Source organism: Myodes glareolus, chromosome 10, assembly GCF_982192425.1.
Source record: "Myodes glareolus chromosome 10, mMyoGla1.1, whole genome shotgun sequence".
Lineage (NCBI taxonomy): Eukaryota > Metazoa > Chordata > Mammalia > Rodentia > Cricetidae > Myodes > Myodes glareolus.
The window spans coordinates 79,196,602-79,214,492 of NC_142035.1; positions in this window are offsets into that span (position 1 = coordinate 79,196,602).

The following is a 17,891-nucleotide window of genomic DNA, read 5'->3' on the forward strand; positions in this document are numbered from 1 at the left end:
TCAGCAAGATATAACATGTGGAAATGAAAGACACTTTTATTGTAGTGTCAGCCTAAAGGAAGTTTTGTGAAGTTGGGATGGTTGTGCAGAGAGCAAGATTAAAGTTTGTTGAAGACAAATAACAGATGGAAGACAGTTTGCTTGGTAAACAGAGTCAAGAGATGCTGGGGTTAATAGAATGGCTATCTCGGATGTGAGATACATGGTAAAAATTACATAAAACAAACATTTATTTTTAGTGTCTAAGTTAGAAAAGCATCTCATTTAGAACAAAATGAGATTCCTTTAAAAAATATCACCAATAAATCTTTGGAACTCTCAGTTTAAATGAAACCTGAATGAGAAATTAGGTGTTTGATTTTTAGAAGTTGCACATAAGATTCTAAAAGTTTTGATCAGTAAAGAGACAACTGAAAGTATTGCATCACAAGAACAGAGTAGTTGGGATGATGATTCAGTAGTTTCTAACACTATTGCTCTTACAAAAGACCCTAATTTGGTCCCTAATAAGGCTAACAATGATCTTTAACTAAGTTTTCAGGGGATATTATTTCCCATTATGGCCTCTAAACGTTCTCCATGTGTTCCACTTATATACACACAGACAAAAGCACTCATATACACAAAAGAAAAATAAATAACTAAAATAACAGAATTTAGAGTCAGGGTTAGTTAATACTTTGAATATGTGATCATAGCTGCATACTTATGGATTATTCATTTTTATATAATTCTGGCTTGTTTTATTTTTATTACAATATTTTAATTAAAATAACTTTATCATTTCCCCTTCACATCATTCCATCCTATTACTTCTGTGTTCCTTCCCTCTCTCACCCCCATATAATCTTTCTTAAATTGATGCTTTTTGATTATTACTGCAAATTTGAAAGCCCATAGATTATTCTTTTGTTCCTTCATGAATTATTCTTAAACATCTTTGTGAATCTATATTTAAAAATATTTAGAAGTTGAATAGTAACAATGACTTTATGAATATTAAATGTTAAATATGAGATTATGAATATTATTTGGGAAATGTATAAGTAAAATTTTCATTAAGTATATCAGTAAATATGTATTTAATAACCAGATATAATTTGTAAAATTCATAATATTTATGTAACTGAGAGCATTATGGCATGCAAAGGAGAAGACGAGATAATTTAAGTTTCCATAGTGATACCAGAAATTTATCCTTTAAAAAATCTCTAACTACACAAAGTCCCTCCAAATACTTCATTGGCATATGTGCTATCTATTAAGTACAATAAGACTGAGGACATCCAACCTTTCCAGGTCTTTGCAACTGAGAATAAGGCAGATGGAAATTATTACTAGTGAACATAAAAAAATACAGGAAATGGAGACTGGAGGACTATGTAAATTGTTGTGTGACATTTTACTCTTTTGGCTCCTTTTGGGGGGCGCCCAGCTCCCAAATAAATCATATACGGACACTTACTATTAGTTATGAATGCTCAGCCTTGTTTGGCTTGGTTCTTGTCAGCGCTTCTTAATTTATTGATCCTGACTATCTTTTGCCTTTGGACTTTTCTCTTTCTCTATTTCTACATACCTTCCTTTCCTTCCTAATCCATGACTGACTGGGTAGCTGGGTGGATGACCCATAATGGAGAAGGATGTATAATATTATATTGGGGAAGACATGAACAAATGTCTATTCACCCCAGAGAGCAAACCGATGTTAAACTTGGTAAGAACCACACACAAAACAAACTTGGTGAACAAATGGAGTTTTACTAGGGTTACTTATTATTTATAAGAGCAGGAATATCTTGTAGACAACTGAATAATCAAAGCAAAAACATGCAGAATTGATAACAGCTCGAAAAGCTGAAACATGCCAAAGACCGAGCAACCTTCAGGCAGATGAACCGAGAGCAGAGTGTCCCTTCCATGCAGCTCACTTCAGAAGAAAATTGACCATGGGCTGAATGGTTCAGGCTAGAGGAACATTTTGGAGGAATAGACAGGAAAATTGTAAGAATCAGAGGTCTAGATCACTTGCTGAATGTTGTGTTCTAGACAAGACAAGCATACTGCTCCCATGAAATCTCAACAATGTGATTGCTTGAAGACCAACACAATGACTGTATCACTAGACATGTCAGAATGATGAGTGAGAACTTCAGAAAGGCTCACTCCTAGACGCAGTTTTATGGACAATAAATGAAAGAGACTCATTTCTGTCAAGGGACAAGATACCTCATAGGTTTTTCTTTCTCTTTTTTATATTTTATTTTTATTTGTTTATTCATTTTACATAACAAGCACAGTCCCCTCTCTGCTCTAGTCTCTTCCCCTTTCCCTACTCCACCCCCACCCACTCTTCAGAAAGGGTAAGGCCTCCCATGATCAACAAAGTCTGTCACTTCTAGTTGAGGCCAGACCATTGCCCACCTTACCATATCATGTCCCCTACCCCCTGCATCAAGGCTGGGAAAGGCATGCCACCCTATGGAATGTACTTCAAAGTTCAGCTCATGCACTAAAGATAAATCCTGGTCACACAGACTACATAACTGTTGCCCGCATGCATAGGGTCTAGTTCAGTCCCATGCAGGGACAACAACTGTTGTTGACCTAGTGTTCCTGAGCTCTCACAAGTTTGTATCAGCTGTCTGTGGGTTTCCCTGTCATGATCTTGATACCCTACCTGCTCATATAATCCCTCCTCCCTCTCTTTGACTGGAATCCCTTTGTTGGGCTTGACTTGGGCTTGGAAATGGTTCTTGGCATCTGCTTCAGTCAGTTACTGGATGAAGGTTCTATGATGACAGGGTAGTCAACAATCTGTTTGTAGATAAAGGCTAGTTCAGGTGCCCTTTCCACTATTGATAGAGGTCTTAGTTTGGGTCATCCTTGTGGATTCCTGGAAATTTCTCTAGAATCATGCATCTTCCTAGTACTGTAATGACTTCATCTATTGAGGTATCTCTTTCCTTTCTCTCCCATCCCATCCCTCCCAGAACTCAATCATCCTGTTATGTTATGTTATGTTATGCTATGTTATGTTATGTTATTAACCCTTATATAATTCCCTTTAATGCTCCCACACTCAGTTTTCCCAGAATATCTCATCTATTTTCTCTTTCCAGGGTGATCCAGGTGTCCCTTTTAGGGTCCTCCTTGTTACCTAGCTTCTCTGGAATGGAGTAGGTGGGCCTTCAGTCTATGTGTTACTTTCATTGGTTAATTAAAGAAATTGCCATGGCCTTTTGATAGGCCAGCCCTTAAGTGAGTAGAGTAGACAGAACAGGATGCTGGGAGAAAGAAAGCAGAGTCAGAGAGCTGCCCACCATGAAGCTGCCAGGTCAGACATGCTGAATCTTTCCAGGTAACCCACGACCTCATGGTGAGATACAGATAATTAGAAATGGGTTGAATCTATATGTGAGAGTTAGCCAATAAGAGGCTAGAACTAATGGACCAGGCAGTGTTTAAATGAATACAGTTTCCATGTAATTATTTTGGGTAAAGCTAGCCGGCGACCAGGTGCTGGGAAAGGAGCCCACCACTCCTTTTGCAACACTGGAGCTGTGGATTGTGGTCTGGCTAAGATCATAAACACTGATGACAACCTGTATTGGAAAGGATGTGGAGCAAGGGGAACAGTCCTCCACTACTGATGGGAGCAAAAAACTTGTTCAATCACTTTAGAAACCAGTGTGGTGGTTTCTCAGAAATCTGGAAATCAATCTTCTTCAAGACCCAGCAATATCTCTCTCAGGTATATACCCAAAGGATGTTCAATAATACCATAAGGGTACTTCCTAACTATGTTCATAGCAGTATTACTCATAATAATCAGAACCTGGAAACAACCTTGATGCCCCTCAACTGAAGAATGGATAAAGAAAGTGTGGTGCATTTACTCAGTGCAGTATTACTCAGCTGTAAAATAAAATAATATCGTGAAATTTGCAGGTAAATAGATGGAGCTAGAAAAAAAAATCATTTTAAATGATGTTATCCAGATCCAGAAGGACAAACATGATATGTAGTCCCTTATAACTGGATGCTAGATAGAAAGCAAAGGGTAATCTGATAGGTTTTTCAGGCCAAACTGGTCATCCCTAATCACATACAGGTATGGTCACCTATGAGCAAAATGTAGTGAACTTAACAAGTTTACATACACACACACACACACACTCACACACACACACACACACACACACACACATGCACACATGCTCGTTCATATGCATGAGCACATGAGTATGTATTATATATGGATAATACTTGTAATTTATATAGACACAAACTAATTCACACACATGAGTAGATATTATACATACTATATAAATATATATGTCTTGTAGCAGAAATAATCATAAGAGAAGAGATTATGAATTCAGTAAAGAGGTCAGGGAACAAAGAGGAGTTGATGAAGAAGAATGGGTATAAATAAAATATATTCATTTATAAAATTCTTTTAAAATTGAAAGGAAATGTAATTGAATATTTAATTTTAATGTTCAGATAGTCTTATCTCATATCTAAACACCTCCTAATATATGGGAACTCTAACACAAATTACATTTAATATGACTTTCAGTTTATAAAAACAAGCTAAAAAAAGGAACAAAAGGAAACCTTTATACTAAAGAAGAACTGGATTTTCTTATCCTTTTGTAGAACAAAAAGTGCTTATTCTTAAAATATCACAAAATACTAAAGCCTTGAAGGAAAACTTAAATGGACTGTAGTGAATAAATGTAGTTCACAGCAACACTTAGAAGGCAAGCAGGTAGTGCAGTATTTTTGTTTCCTTCTACAATGAAGTAGAAGAAATGTACTGATCCTTCTAAACAAGGAAAAGCACACATGTCTTATATGAGATCGCTGTTGTCAGGGATACCCTCAACATTAAGACAGCAATGTGAGTCTGGGTAAGCATATATAAACGAACTCTGGTCACATGACTAGGGGATACTCCACCTAGAAAACAGAGAAGAAGTGTGACTTAATTCATTGCAGATGGATCCAATGAAAGATATTTTTTTCTTCGACTCCTCCAGCCCCAGGCCATCAAGAACAGTGGAGGCTGAGGAGACAGTAGAAGTCACCAGAAAGATACAAAATCTCCAGCTAAATGGCAAAAGAAGACAGTCACAATATTATTAAAAGTCACGTTTGTCCAGTTGAAGTCAAGGTAAGGCCCTATGCTCCAAGGAAGGAGTCATATTATGAAACACACAAAACCCTGTGTCGCTGGAATATCTCTTTCTAGCAGTGTTAATTGTTTGGATCTGTGCATTTGCAGTTAGTGCCTCTAAGCACGTATATTGGTGTTATGCTCCTTATCCTTCTTTACTTCATCTTTCAGATTCAATGAATTCAACTCCTGTTATTTTTACTAGTGGCTCCGTGCTTATGACTGGACCTTGGGACTATAATAGACTCATTCACTCAGATGGGAAATGAGCTGCATATACTTGTTGCTTAGGATTTGAATCATTTCCTATTTTCACAGGATACCGTAACATTTGTTTCTTATTAAAAGGCAAATGTAGACTTTGCACAATATACCAGAACTTCTAATCATGTGGGTCTATTATTAAGCGATTCTTTAGATTTTTCTGATCATTACAATAAGGTAGCCATTAGTTGTGGGCACAGTTTAAACTCTTATTCGTGCTGTCACAGTATTACACACAATATTTTCCTTGCCCGAATATTATTCATTACAATTATAATATTCTTGCCTATAGAATATTTATTCAACAAATGACAATTAGATTCATCTACAATATCTCAATTTAGAACCACTCTGCTTTTAAAAAATAAAAAGGAGAAGACACTGGAACATGGACCAAGAAAGCAGTCATGTGAAAAGAATTCTGAGTGCTTGTGAGAAAACTTCAGGAAAAATATTTTGCGCTTGAGACTTCATTTTCATCAAAAATATGAAATTGTTCTTGATTTAAGCTTTCCTGCCACCCCACAATGTAGTAGATAATAGCGAGTTTATGTTTATTGTTTATTCCCACTGGCTGTTGTTATTTCTTTATATGTCTTTCGGAGATAATGACAACAAGAACATCCGCTTGCTGCATACGGTTGGTCTGCCACACGCAGCATGCACCTGTTTGTGCATTTCACTCACATGACTCCTCTTGGCTCTTAGAGTATAAATTGTCAGATGCTCTGAATAAAGTTAGCTATTGCATGAACTTTAGTCTGCCTGGTTTATTGGCTCCGTTCCACTAAGTAACAGGACTTCTAAAGTGGTAGACAAGACAGGATACCAAATTTTTATCTGGCATGCTTCCATTTTGAAAGGAAAGTTCTTGAAACTCATGGAAAAATGTCTGTTTCTATGCTTAGGTCCCATCAAGAATGACAACCATGTGTCAGCGTGCTTGGGAAAAATATATGACCTAATCATAGTAGACTGAGATCAGTAAATCAGAAAATCTCTTTTCTTATTCTCCTTGGCCGCTCTCTCAGCATCCTTTCCCCATGGATTTAATTTACCACCACTGTGAATGATACCCTCAATATCTACTTGCATATAACATAGGTCTGAGAATTCACTTATGAATGCATCTCGCATAGAAAGCCGGAGGAACATGAGAGTAGCCTTCATGCTTCAGAGGCACTTTTGTCTTGTTCATTTCAAAGTAGTTTCGAGTATCATTTTCTGAATTCTCCAAAGTATTATAGCAAAGGTTACACAAAAATAATGATAACACTGGAATAAAACTTATCTAAAATGCCATGAAGCCAAGTTTGAAAATATCAAGGGAATTTGCATATAATAATATAATCTGTCTATCAAAAATTTAGAATTCCTTCTGAGAAGATAATATTTCAGGCTCCTTATAGGATGTCATTCACAAATCCTACCACTTAGTGAAATACGCAATAAGCATCAAACTTCCATTTACAACAAAAGAGAATGAAACTCATTTAAATAGAAATTGGACATAACCTAACATGCCCAGAGTTTACAATTAGAAGACAAGGACATTGTCACCTGTTGTCAGACACTGAGAAATGGATGTGCACTGTAATAATGTATAAAGTATAGAGATAAATCAAATGAAAATTATGATATGTAAGATTTCAATAGCTAAAATTAAAAGTTTACATGATTAAAGAAAAAGAAAATCTAGAAATGTAGAAAAGGAAAGACCGCTGCAATGAAGTAGAAACTTCCAGTGTAAAGAAGAAAGATTGAAGAAGCAACGAAGTAGAGTTGTTTCCCTGCAGCCACTGTTTACTGACTTCTGGATCTTAACAGATATCCAAGTACATTAATCCTCAATTACCGTATGAAAAATGATGCGGTGCTTGCATATGATTTACATGTGCAATCTTAAAGCTTAGTCATTTCTAGACAACTTATAATACAGAATAGAATATAATAATAAACACTTGCCCTAGCATCTTGTTTAAAAATTTTATGCCAAAAAGTTTTAGATGTGTTCAAGATGAATATATTCAATCTAATATTGACTAGATTTGAGCATTCAGAATTCTGAGTGTATAGAGGACTGGTGATATTATTCAACTTGGCAAATAATAGAGAAACATAAATTTAGTCAGAATCATATGGTGAAGTAATTCACATGAAAATATTTTAGAAATACGAAGTGTTATAACAACATGTGCATTGAAATCAACAACATTTTGAGATTTTAGTGTTTCCTTGTCAGAACGGCTACCATCAAGAAACAAACAGCAGATGCTGATGAAAATGCTGTAAAGATAAACACTTAAAAATTGCATGAGCATATAAAACAGTGACCTTCTTAAAAATAATTGTGGGAGTTCTTCAAAATGCTAAAATTATAAGTTCTATGTGTTATATCTGTAATACGGTGGCTCAAATGCAGCATATAATAGAATTACAAGCACACCGACATTTATTGTGACACTATTCAAAATTGTCTGATATGGTACTCACCAACAGATGAAGCATTATTTTGTTCATGGTAAGATACTATATATAGTTTCATGGTATGATACTATACTTGCATGCTAACATAATTCTATGTGTGTATGTAGGTATATATTATATGGTTTTATTAAGCTATTTGGAAAGATAAAATTGGGTCATTTGGAAACTAAAGATAGTCAGATTGGGAAATTAAATCAGATTGAGAAACACAAAAGTTATGTTTTATCTCATTTTTTACATATATACACATGCATGCATATAACATAACTAATAAAACATGCATTATATGTGACATATATATTAAAACACACATATACACACACTTATACTCAGGTGTGTATGCATATATTACAATAAAAAGGAAACTGTTCATAAGAGGAAAAGAAGTTGGAGGTGAAAAGTATGATTATGAGCAAAGTAGATGTTCAATGCTTATGTGTAGCATGTTTGTGAGTGTGAAAATGTCACAATACTAGTGTTTTGCCATGGGCTTTGTGTCCCCTGAAACTGGAGTTATAGATAGTTGTGAATTGCCATGTAGATGCTTGGAATTGAACCTTGGTCCTCTGGAAGTGCAGTTGGTACTCTTCACTGGGAGAAGAATTAGATATGATCTGCTAGGTAAACTGGGGGAATAGGAGGGTTATAGGGGAAGGGATAGAAAATGAAAAAATGAGAAAATGGGATGGTTGATGGGGGAGAAGGATGGAGTTGGAGAGCAATGAAAGAGAGATCTTTTTAGAGAGGGTCACTATGGGGTTAGGGAGAAACCTGGAGCTAGGGAAATTCCTAAGAATACATGAGGATGACCCCAACTAAGACTCCTAACAATAGTGGAAAGGGTTCCCAGACTGGCATTCCCCTGTAATCAGATTGGTGAATACCCCAAAATATCAATATAGAGCCTTCATATAGTAACTTATGGAACCAGATGCAGAAATCCACTACCAAGCAAAAGGTTGAACTCCAGGAATCCAATTGAAGAGAGGGAGGAGGGAATATGTGAACAAGGGAGGTCAAGATTATGGTGAATAAATCTACAGAGACAGTTGAACCAAGTTTATGGAAACTCATGAACTCTAGACCCACAGCTATGGGGCCTCTATGGGACCAAACTAGGCCCTCTGTATATGAGAAACAGGGCTAAAGCTTGGACTATTTAAGAGGCTCGTGGCAGTAGGACCAGATCTATCCCTGATGCATGAGCTAGCTTGTCAAAGATCATTCCCATTGTGTGATGTCATGATCACTCTTAAAGAAGAGGGGAGGGGTTAGGTCCTGCTGCAAGTTAATGTTCCAGACTTTGTTGCCTACTAATGGGAGCACTTACTCATTGGGAGGATTATTTGGGGGTAGGCTTATGGGGAATCAATGAGGAGGGCATGAGGAGGGGTTAGAAAAATCATGTTTGGAATGTAAAATGAAATTTGAAAAGTAAAATGTCAAAATAAAATTCTTCATTTGTACACTCAGTATTAACCAGTTCAAAATAATTTGTAGTTTTTAGAGAATTTGTTTCACAGGAAAATACAAATCATAAAAAGAAGAAAAAATGAACTGCAACTGGAAATATCTACTAACCAATTTCAATGATAAAAAGCACAATTTGTTACATTAGTAACATATTTCATCGTAGGCAAATAGAAACGTTTTAAAAGTACTTTACTATCTTTAAAAATAAAGCTAAAACTCTAATTTCAACTCTACAATATGATGAGTTTGGAAGTCACATTTCAGAACTTTACAAGGAAAAGCTGGATGTACTATAAGTAAGTGATTATAGAGCATCAGAGATTGGAGACTTTTTTCATTTGAGACCCTGTGATCCTGAGACATGGCCTAATTCTGAAAAATCCAAGTAAGATTTTATTCATGGATATACTGAAAGAAAACTTGTATTGTTAGTGTGACTTTTAAATACATATATAAGGACTTAAAATAAATAAGTTAATGTCTACTAAACAAAAACTTTGTAGGAAAGGATAATGTTAGACATCATCCAGTAGAAGATTAAAGATATTAAGACTAGAGCTTACTTGCTCTAATACTGAAGGCACTTAAGAGGTAAGTGAACAACCACACTGCTGGACATCCACTCTGTAGGACCTCTACATTTGAACAAAACCCTGAGCCCCTCCCCAACAACTTCGGCTTTTTTAGCCAGCCAGCAGGGAGTTTCCGGTGGGTAGGCTACCCCCAACCCAAACCCATCAACTGGGACCCCCAAGGTACTAGCAACACCTAAGAACTGAGAGCTTGCTATAATACTGAGGGAATCAATAGCTTGCTGCAACACTGAGGAGATTGAGAGCACAAAGAGAGCAAATCAGGAGAGAAGACCAAGAGAGCAGGTGTTAGAGCCCTCAGAGGCTTTCTGAGACAGACATTGACAGTACAGAGCAGACCAAGAAAAACTCCCAAACACTCAGTCAGCCACTGCAAGGATTGGACCAAGACGCAAAGACACTGCCGGCCTCATTTGAAGAAAGAAATGGGTAGGCACCAATGCAAGAATTCATACAACAACCTCCACAAGATTGGAAAATATAAAAGAAATGGAATCATTAGTTTCTAGGAATCATTTTTCATCTTTGGATAGTAATATTCCAGAAAAAATTAAGGTATAAATAGTTTTTATTGTATGAATACTAAAAACATCACATAAGACATTAGATAATTGAAACTAAAGAACTGAATGTACAGTACTTAGAAACACAAGCAGAATGAAAACCAGTATCAGTCAACCCAGTTGAATAGCTTAGGCTCTTCAAGTGATCCAAGAGCCATAGGTGTGAGACTGAAAGGATAAAAAAAAGCAGTTTCCTATTTTTAATTGTTTTTATTTTGCTGCATATTTTTCTCCACTCCTTTACTTTCCTCTCCCCTCCCCTTCTACCTTCTCCCATTATCCTTACGCTCCAAATTTACTCAGAAGATCTTGTCCTTTTCTACTTCCCATGTAGATTAGATCCATGTATGTCTCTCTTAGGGTCCTCATTGTTTACTAGGTTCTCTGGAATTATGAGTTGTAGGCTATTTTTCTTTTTTTATGTATAAAAGCCACTTATGAGTGAGAACACATTATATTTGTTTTCCTAGGTCTGGGTTACTTCACTCAAAAGTGGGTTTTTCGTCCACTACCAAGGAACTCCTCTTTGCAACAGATATAGACCATTATAGAAACTGCAACTGATAAAAATGTAGAGCTGAGAAGATCAGTTCCAACCATATACTGACAATAATATACAAGTATCTAAGTCTCAGAGATTATTGCAGGAGAAGGGGGAAGATTTTCTGAACCAGAGGATTAGGAATTTGGGGTGAGATTGTGTATCTCAGAAACGTCGGAGTATTTACACAAATGATGCCTCACCAACATGGCTACCCAAATAAGAGCTGAATAAAGATGTCACCAATACACAGAATAAGAAGGAAGAACAAAAACTCACAGAACCTCAACCACAGAAAGGGAACTACAACTAATTAAGCAATCAAACAAAAAAAAATTTCTTTTTTGGGGAAGATCACATCTGTTGTTTGAGCAATGCCAAGTGGTCAGTCCTGAAAACATTATGCACACAAATAATATTAGATAGACTGAGTAGGCTGTTTTTATGTGTGTAAGAATAAACTCACATACACACACACACATATACACACAAGTACAAAAATATGTATGTGTATTATGTTGGGGTGAGGTAAATGATTACTGATATAATTAAATTTTAATCTCAATTAAAAAATATTAAAAGAAAGGTAAAGTATTAACAAATATATTGGCTAATTATGGTTACTGTTGCTGTGATGAAGCATCCTGACTAAAAACTAATTGGAGAGAGAAAGATTTCTTTGGCTTCAAATTCTACATCACTGATCATCAACAAAGAAGGTGAAGACAGAAAATCAAACCCCGAAGGACACTACAGACAGGGGCTGATGTACAGGTCATGAAGGAATGCTACTTACCGCCTTGCTCCTTATGGCTTACTCAACCTGCTTTCTTATAGAACCCAGAATCACCAGTCCAAAAGTGACATCACCCACTATGTGCTGGTCCCTGACACACTAGTCACTGAATACCTTAAAGGCTTGTCTACAGCCCAATATCCTGGAGGCACTTTCTCAACTAAGGGTCTCTCGTCCAGCTTGTTGAGTTGGCATAAATCTACCGAACACACAGACCAAAACATAAATCTCAACATGTGTTGGAAACAAGATTTTGGTTCAGTTACTATTTATTTGTCTATCTTTTAGTTATTTTTAAAAACTCTTACAGAAAGTTGCCATTAATGCAGTTGCCTTTGAAGGCAAATACTTCACAATTGTATTATGGCAGAGGGGCTATGTATCTAAATTATAAAAAGAAAAGCCTTGGTCAAATTTGTCTCATTCTTATGTACTTCCTTGGTTTCACAATAGTTTATTTAACCCAGTTTAAAAATTAGTCAAGTTCAGATTTTAAATAAGCACCTCACAGTACACACCTCACGTGTACTGAAACATACTGGAACTAACCCTGGTCCTCAAGAATTCCAAGTTAGTTGCAAAGCAAAGGCCATGTTACACACTTAAAATCAGGATCTCGGGTTTTCCAAAACTTGCATGAACAACTTGTAACTGAATAATTACAAATGTATTTTTATCTATCCTACCAGAAGGGAAAGTAAACTAGAACTAACTCATAAAATGGAAACAAGAGTGATATACAAGTGTCTCTATAAAGCATTAGTCTAATTAGAAGAAAATATGAAAACTCTATTGGCATACATTTTCTTTGTTAGGGAATTCTCAGATCACCACTAATTCTAATAAGTGTTTAATCTATGTTTAACCCTCTGTGTTCTGTAATGGGGCAACAAACTTTATTGCCTAGAACTGAGACTCACAATGTGTGTTCTTTAGTCTGAAAAACGTACAAACTTGATAATTATCCCTAGCCATATTTAGAAAGGAAGTCAGCATGATCTGACATACAATTCAGCAATGAAAGTCTATTTTATGGTTTAGTCAGAAGGCCTCTCTTTTCCGAAATGCTTCTGAAAATGTAGTCATTTCTTCCAACCACTCAAACTTGTTTGAGTTATTTTCCTTTTCTTAGAAGAGTAAGGAAAACTAGAGATTAATTTATTATTCAGAAGACCAAGATTTAATTTATAACTCTGAAATTCACTGGCGATTTTCAGATACAGCAGTCTCAGCTCACTGGCTAGGGAAAGAAAGTTGTTTTTCCTATTTTTTAGAAACAAACATTATGTTGCCATCATCTTTAGCCCAGCTTGGGAAGCCTAATGTAGCTTGAAATAAGTTTTGTTATGATGAAGTGGTGATGCTGAGTTGGAATGCCTGATCCTTCTGGTCATGGGTATTTACAGAGCCTAGCACCATCATGGGAAAAGAAATATGAAATAAAGGCATGCATTGTAAGGGATTATAAATACTGCTTCAGCTGCAAACCCAAGATTTTTGTTTAATTTGTTTCCAGCTCTGTTTCTGTTCAGCACTTTTTCTCTGGTTTTGCTAACTTGAGTTTCCTTAGTTTCCATAGTGATATCCTCAGAGACATCTTTCTCCACTTGCTATTTGGCTTAGTTTTGTTGATTTCTGTGTTAGTCTGCTTTGTAGACCCATTTTTTGCTGAACAGCACTGAAAGGTATTAAAGAATATATTTGAAGAATCAGTTTGCCAGTCTTTTCTATTTCCAAAACCAGATGAGATGAACTTCTGAAATGGAACTTTTCTTCTAATGGCAGTCAGGATAATTCCTGAAAATAGACAATCTGCCTTGTTTTTCAATAAAATCTTTTAAAAAATCCTACATTTAAACAAATATTTCTAAAATCAACCAGAAGAAATTAGGATCCATACTATGACAACAAAGAACTGATTTCTTGCTTAATTCTAAATGAAATAAGCTCATTTTCTTAACCAGGACCTTATATGTCAGTTTTCCTAAATAAACCAGGTATTATGGAATAGTAACACTGTGGTTAATAACACTGTGTGGCAAAACTTAGCAGTCAGTGGTGTCTAAATATTTGCCTGGCTTAATTTTTTGAATATTTTCAATAATATAATACTACTTATATTTTCAAAACTTGTCTAGGGTCAATACTATTCTTACATAATTATAATAATAAAGTATTATTACACAATTTTAATAAAGTATGTGGAAACAGTAAACATATACCTAATAATCCTAATAATTTTTTTGAAACATGGTTTCTCTATATAATAGCCCTGACTGTGCTGCTACTTACTCTGTAGACCAGGCTAGCCTCTAACCCACAGAGATGGTTCTGTCTCTTCATCTCAAGTGCTGAGATTAAAAGTGTTTGTCACCATTGCCTAGCATGGAAATATTTAAATAAAAATAATGATAGTACAATTCCCTTCTTAGAGTTTTAGTTTAAAATTCTTCAAAAAGAAATCATGGAATTTTGTTCCATTCTGTGAAATATTAAGAAGTCGGAAATGTGACAAAACATTTATACCTAGTATTTTTAAGAACACTTGAGCTGGTTTTGGGAATTTATCCCCAGTACTGGATTAACTGACCAGCCTTAATACAAAGGGAGGAGTCTAGTGTATCCTCAACTTAATATGCCATGCTTTGTTGACACCCATGAAGGCCTGCCACTTTCTGATCAGAAACAGAGGAGGAGTGGATGGGGGGAGAAGAGGGAAACTGAAGGGAGGAAATGGGAGGAAAGGAGGGGGAAGAAACTTGATTTGGGTTGTAAACAAATAAATTAAAAAATATTTATTTAAAATAACTCTGATAGTGACTTTCTGGTGAGTGCTCACATTCATATAGGTATGCCATTGCTCTTTTCAGTAAAAGAAAAATAAAGCATAGAAACTTCAACCCTTGCTTAGTGTGGTTTATTTGTGCTACTGCATTGATATACTGTAAAAGAGTGATTTATGCACACCAGTAATGTATTGCTTGGATGTCTGAAGCCTGGAAAGCATGAAAAATAAATGCAGGCTGATTTGACGTCTTGTGAGGATGAAATTACGGCTCCCCTGGCTTCAGCGTTTAACCATGTCCCGTATGGTAAAAACAGCAGTGAGAGATTCTTGTTTTAATGAAACCAATCACAAATATCGGGTTCCACCTTCATGAACAAATCTCATATCAAAAGCTCTACCTGTTAACATTATTGCCTTCATCACTACAATTTTACCACTAAATTTCAAAGAAATCTTAATTGTTATATTTGAGAGTATAAATGTGATCTTCATCAATATTTTGTTAACATACAACTTCTAAAACTTTTGGAATCTTAAAATTTACAAGCATATTTTCTATGTTTCTGTGTTTTATGATGGCAGATATCATTTATATAAGTGTGGAATAGGGGCTGGAGATCAGAAATAAAAGAATAGATTCACAGGATTAGGCTTAAAATTCACCCTTCACTCTTCAGGAAGATAGAGAAGCTGATATCTAAATTAATCACTGAGGCATAATATTTAATTCCCATATATACAGGGCAAAAACCCCATAAACAATTGAGAGGAAATGTCCAAAGATCTTATAGACAGTTTTTTTCCTGGGACGTGTTCTACCTTTAAAGACATGGGTTGTATGAGACTTGTCCCTATACCTCACCCTGCACATATTTCATCTGTTTCTTTTTTATTGTTCCTTTCAATACACCAGTACATTTAGATAAAGTGTTCTCCTGAGCTTCTTGACCTCCTATAGCCAAAATGAAACCCAAGAATTTTTTTGGGAGCCCTTCACCTCTAAAACTGTGTATAGTACATTAAGTGAGACACAGTATGATCTCATCCTTTACTGAATTATACAGCAACTGAGTGGTATCCACAGCAGAATCTGAAGAATATTCATTGGATGTAAGATCTTGATACTACTCAGCTATAAAAACTAATGACATCATGAAACTTTCAAGCAAATAGATTCAACAAGAAAATAAATATTTTGAGTGAGGTAACTCAGATCCAGAAAGACAAACATGGTACACACTCATTCTTAAGTGATTAGTAGGAATAAAGTGCAGTGAACCAACCTACAATTCACAGTACCAGAGATTCTAGATAACAAGGAGGGCCCAAAGACAGATGCATGGATTTACCTGGAAAGAGGAAGTAGCAGATACCTCCTGGTTAAACATGGAGTGAAGGTTGCGGGGATGAAGAGGTAGAGGGAGTAGGTTGGAGAGGTTGGATGCTGGAGGCCTGTTGGAGGCAGGATGCAGGGAGAGAAAGAAAAGAAACTTCTTGATTGGGAGGCATTTCTGGGTTAGGGAGTAACCCGGTGCCAGGGGTAACCCCAGGAACCTACAAGAATGACTCCAAGTAAGACTCCTAGAAATGGTGGAGGGGGTGCCTGAACGTGCAATCTATTGTAAAGCAGATTGGTGACTTCCCTAATTGCCATCAGAGATACTCTATCCAATAGCTGATGGAAGCATGGAAACAGAGGCGGAGATCTACAGACAAGCACTGGGATGAGCTCCTAGAGCCTTGTTGAAGAAAGGAGGGAAGCGTTGAATGAGCCAGGGCTTTCAGGATGGGGAAACCACAGAGACAGCTGACCTGAGCTTCCAGGAGCCCATGGACTCTGGATCAACAGTCAGGGAGCCTTCATGGGACCAACCTAAGCCCTCTGCAGGTGCATGACAAAAATGTAGCTTTTTCTCTTAGTAAGGTTTCTAACAATGAGAGCAAAACCACTTCTTGGTGCTTAGCTGGCTTTTGGTAACCTGTTTTCCATGGTGGATTATCTCCATGTAAGGGGAGGGGCTGAGTCCTGCCTCAAATTGATGTGCAATCATCTGTTCAAGCCCAAGGGAGGTCTACCCCTTTTTAAATGGAGATAGAAGAGGAGTGGATGATGAGGTGGGTGGATGAAAAAGGGGAAAGAACTAGAGAAGAGGAGGGAGAGAAAACTGGTATTATTTATTGGTAGATAAATGAAAAAGGTATTTAAATGAAATTAAAATGAAAAAAATAAAAACAATAATAAGAATATACGTCAGATGTATCCTAATTCTGAATTAAAATTCTGAAATTATATATTTCATGCCTGCCACTTAATTCTATTGTAACCATTTTTGATACCCACTTTTGGCTGAGAGTTTTATTATAATTGATATTTCAATTTGTAACATTCATCCACGAAAAGACATCTAAATTTCATAGAACAAGTGTATATGCAAGAACACTTTAGACATCTCTAAGTTGAATTATCAAGGCTGATAATTTCTATACTTCAATATATATTTTTATTTTATATTACTTAATGCCATGCATTTTTATTTTAAGAGTACTTTTACATGTATAAAATGATTCAGGGCTCACTAATAGTAGTTTTCTTCAATAAAAACCTAGTGCTATCAACAAATTATATGTATTGGCAATTCCATTTTTGCCAATTATTTCCCGATGAATATGAAAATCCATATATAATATCAATATACAATTTAATTTAGTTCAGAATAATTAGTGTAATCATTTCAATATTAACAAAATTAACTTCTCTGTAATCTTTCTATTCAAATATCTGAAAAGACTTACATGGCAATTAAATCAGCATCTCTGCTGTCAAAGCTGTTCTTTCTATGTTGACAATTTGGAGTGTTTATTTCAACGAAATCACTGATTAACCAGCAAACATTATAACCCTATATTCTAAGACTGTTTATCTAAATAAACTGGGTCATGGCTACTGGGAACTCAGTGATGTATTATGCACGTTAAAATAGGTATTGTTTTGCTACCTAGACTCTATTTTCTGATGTCTTCTTTTTCAAGTAAGGATAAACATGGCCCTTATATAAGCTGATCTACTCAAACCTACATACCTAAGCCATTTTTAATTTTTCTTCTGACAAGTTACAATTGCATTAGGAAAACACTAGGTGTAAGTTTTCTGAGTTATTCACAATCAGAGATATGTGATTTCCTTTCATTTAGGTTCTTAAA